The following is a 4,860-nucleotide window of genomic DNA, read 5'->3' as shown; positions in this document are numbered from 1 at the left end:
CAACCACCCAGAACACCCTAGCAACCGCCTAGCAACCACCCAGAACACCTTAGCAACTCACTAGAAAACCCCCAACAACTTTTTTAACTTTAAACTACTTTAAACTTCAAACTAATTTAAACTTTAAACTACATTAAACTTTAAACTAATTAAAACCTTAAGCTAATTTAAACTTCAAACTAATTTAAACTTTAAACTACTTTAAACTTCAAACTACTTTAATCTTTAAACTACTTTAAACTTTAAACTAATTTAAACTTCAAACTTCTTCAAACTTTCTGGTCCGGCTTTCTCAAGCCAACTTAAAGTTTGTCTCGACGAACTTTTTAATCTAGTTAAGTTGGCTTGAGAGAGCCAACTTACTGAAATCCTATTTAAACTTATTATTATTATTATTATTATTATTATTATTATTCTTCTGTGAAAACTGTTGACTCTATCTCCTCCTAGAGCTTTAACTCTACATACTCCAAACTCGGCTCAGACCTTCAAACTGTTCTGAAGTTAGTTGCTATATCTATTCAGACTGATCGGACTTACGGTTTTCCTAAAAATGACGATCAAAACTCGGAAAAACTCCCATTGACTTACATTGGGGAGTTCTAAAAAATTCAAATTTAGATTCAAACTCACCAACCGACGAAAATTCAAATCAAAATACCTTGAAGACTAAACCAAACTGCCGTTCTATATGCTATATTAGCCAATGAGACTGATTTAAACTAGTAAACTCTAAACTCATACACTTATAAACTAATTAACTTATAAACTCATGAATTCATAGACTTATGAACTCTTTAACTCATAAATTAATAAACTCTGAACTCTTAAACTCATTTAAACTTATAAACTCTAAACTCATTAAAACTTATAAACTCTAAACTCATTTAAAACTTATAAACTCTAAACTCAAAAACTCTTACACTTATAAACTCATCAATTTATACACTTATAAACTCTAAACTCATAAACTCTGAGTGTGTGTGTGTGTGTGTGTGTGTGTGAACACACACACACACACTAAACTCATTTAAACTTAAACTCTAAACTCATTAAAACGTATAAACTCTAAACTCAAAAACTCTTACACTTATAAACTCATCATTTTATACACTTATAAACTCTAAACTCATAAACTCTGAGTGTGTGTGTGTGTGTGTGTGTGAACACACACACACACACACACACACACACACACACACACACACTCTCTAAACTCATTTAAACTTAAACTCTAAACTCATTTAAACTTATAAACTCAAAACTCAAAAACTCGTAAACTACTTTAAACTTCAAACCACTTTAAACTTCTTAAAGCTTCCAGCTCCCAAGCAACTCCATAGCAACCAAACTTGAGTACCCTAGCAACCGTTTTGCAAGACCTATATCTCTGTCTCAGAACATCGCATAGAGATGAGGTTTGGCTCTTTTGACTCATGCTAGCAAACAGGCACTTCCAACATGCTACACATGCTAGCAGTGAATAGCTACATGCTAATAGCGATTAGTTAAGTGCTAAATCATTCTAAGAACTCTATAAAAACTCCATAGTAACCATCTGTGACAACTACCAACCACCTAGTAACACCATATCAACCACCCTGAATACCTTAGCAACCACCTAGCAACACCATAGCAACCACCCAGAACACCCTAGCAACCAACCAAAACACCCTAGCAACCGCCTAGCAACCACCCAGAACACCCTTGCAACCGCCTAGCAACAGCATAGCAACCACCCAGAACACCCTAGCAACCGCCTAGCAACCACCCAAAAGACCCTAGCAACCGCCTAGCAACCACCCAGAATACCCTAGCAACCGCCTAGCAACAGCATAGCAACCATCCAGAACACCCTAGCAACCGCCTAGCAACCACCCAGAACACCCTAGCAACCGCCTAGCAACACCTTAGCAACCACCCAAAATACCTTTGCAACTGCATACCAACACCATAGCAACCACTCAGAACACCCTAGCAACCGCCTAGCAACCACCCAAAATACCTTAGCAACACCCTAGCAACCAACCAGAATACCCTAGCAACCACCTAGCAACAGCATAGCAACAACCCAGAACACCCTAGCAACACCCTAGCAACCGCCTAGCAACCACCCAAAATACCTTAGCAACCGCCTAGCAACACCATAGCAACTACCCAGAACACCCTAGCAACCGCCTAGCAACCACCCAGAACACCTTAGCAACTCACTAGAAAACCCCCAACAACTTTTTTAACTTTAAACTACTTTAAACTCTAAACTAATTTAAACTTTAAGCTAATTTAAACTTCAAACTAATTTAAACTTTAAACTACATTAAACTTTAAACTAATTAAAACCTTAAGCTAATTTAAACTTCAAACTAATTTAAACTTTAAACTACTTTAAACTTCAAACTACTTTATCTTTAAACTACTTTAAACTTTAAACTAATTTAAACTTCAAACTTCTTCGAACTTTCTGGTCCGGCTTTCTCAAGCCAACTTAAAGTTTGTCTCGACGAACTTTTTAATCTAGTTACCTTTGATAGCCTACTCACATTTTGCGCTATGGCAGCGTGACACAGTTTTTCCAATATTAAATGGCTCCTGTATTTTTTACTTTCACTTCAAACTAACTGATCAGTGGTTTTGTCAACATGGAAGAAACCATTTTCAGCGGGGGCTTTTTGTTTTGTTTGTTTATTTGTTTTATCAGTTTGAGTAGATTTGTATGAAACTAAATCTGTATTAAAGCCTCGCGTAAATAGCCTACACACCTTTGGGAATGAATGTACGGTATAGGCTATTACATGTCTCATATTTGTGTTATTGCTACTATTTGTGTTATTGACCTTTCAGTAATAATAATAATAAAAAAACTTTATTTTCAAAATACTAATTACTTGTATTTTATTTAAATACATTTTTCATATCAGTATTTTGTATTTTATTTTGTTACATTTCATGAGCCAGTATTTGTAGTTTGTAACAAAATAGTTTTTGATGTATTTGTGCCCACCTCTGGGTGCAATTCTGCAGGTATTAAAAGAACATGGCAGCTGCTGAAAATTAAATATAAAAACATAATTCACTCAAGTAAGGCTTGAGCATATCATGGGTGTAGGCTACCTGACTTTACAAACATGTGACGTATTAAATAACTAAAGCATCCAGTGTCTAGCAGGGCAGCAGCATTTACGGCTGAGGGAATTCCTTAGGGACTTCAGAGCCAGTCTCTCCCGAAGATACAAGGGCCTTCATAAAATGTAAGAGGTTTACATGTGTTATTTTTTATATAGGTGTAACAGATGTCATATTTATTAATTAATTTCACTCAAAATTTCCCTTTCTTATTATCATTTGTTATATTTCTTTCATTATTTTGCATTCTGGAATTTCATTTATTCTTCTAATATTGATTTATATTGATTATTCTTCTATTAATTGAGATGTCATATTTCTATGGTTACACGGTCATTTTTCAGTTTTGTTTAATACGGTGCGTGGCTCCTTTAAGACTCTTTGCAATGTTCTGTCATGTTCCGGTTGCGGTTGCTCTCCTTCAGTTCGCGGTAAATGCGACTGAAGAGAGGTGGGTTTTACTGGCGCTCTGTCTGAAAAGTTTGAAATGAGTTTTGTTTAATGTATTATAACATGTAATTTGTTCTGAAATGCACTTTAATCGTAGTCAAACTTGTGAAGTTTGTGTGAATTATGTTAAAGCATGTATTGTTGAAGAGAAATCATTAATGTAAACATGAGTGTGCAAGCTCTGTTGGCTAAAATAATGCCTTTCACTAGCAGGCTGATTGAGAGAAGGCCACAGACTTGAGCTTGCAGTGATTTTTATTTTTATTCACACAGGTATGTTCCACTTTCATGTTTCTGTTTATATTGTTTTTAATTTATGTAAAATGCTTTATTTTTTTTATGAAATGTTAAACTATATTGAGTTGTTTATTTGAGAAACTCAAATATGTGAAATGAGTATAATGTCCTTCAGTTCGCGGTAAATGCGACTGAAGAGAGCAGGCTGATTGAGAGAAGGCCACAGACTTGAGCTTGCAGTGATTTTTATTTTTATTCACACAGAATAAAATCCGGCCTGCAAAATTTCTGTTGTCCGGTCTCCTTCAATATTAACACACACACAACGCAGAGTTCCAACAGAGACCGGTCACATAGGCTGTTTTTGATATTTCCATTTATTTTACTTTGGGTTGGGTTTTTTGTTGGTCCCAACAGATTCTGATGGTAATATCTGTCTTTTGGAGCCTCCTGTCCCAACAGAAACCATTCAATACACCAGAAATTATGACAAATAGTGTTATAAAGTGCACTCTACCAAATGCTCATCACATGGGGATAAAGAGTTTCTGCTGCCACAGAGAGGTTTGCCACAACATTATGTGTCTACATATCAAACAATCTACACATTCAGATTTTTTTCACATTTTTATGTGGAGTAGCCTATAGAATCTAAGTTTAAATCTAAGTATAAAGAGGTATTCTTATCTCTCCCCCCGCCTCCAGAGTGTGGAAGAACAGCAGGAGGACGGTCCATCAACTTCTGTTGCACAGATGAACAGTTCAGTGATTCTCAGTAAATGCCACAGTTTAATTGAAGTACAAAAAAAAAAAAAAGAAGAAAATATTGTACCCGACCCGCATTTTTTTTAAACTAATGCATAGCAAGAAATACACACAACAAAGCCAGCACTTTGGTCATCATCTTTCATTATTTCGGCAAATGTCTCCCACACTTTGTGTAGTAGGCTATTTGCGGAGCTCCCACTCCCAGTCTTCACCTTTTCTCTTGCCTCCTCTACCTGCAGACTGAGCTCGTGCGTCATCTTCGCGCCAGTTATTCAGCCAATA

This window comes from Scardinius erythrophthalmus, assembly GCF_964197995.2.
Source record: "Scardinius erythrophthalmus genome assembly, chromosome: 7".
In the NCBI taxonomy this organism is placed as follows: Eukaryota; Metazoa; Chordata; class Actinopteri; order Cypriniformes; family Leuciscidae; genus Scardinius; species Scardinius erythrophthalmus.
This window is presented reverse-complemented; position numbering follows the sequence as displayed.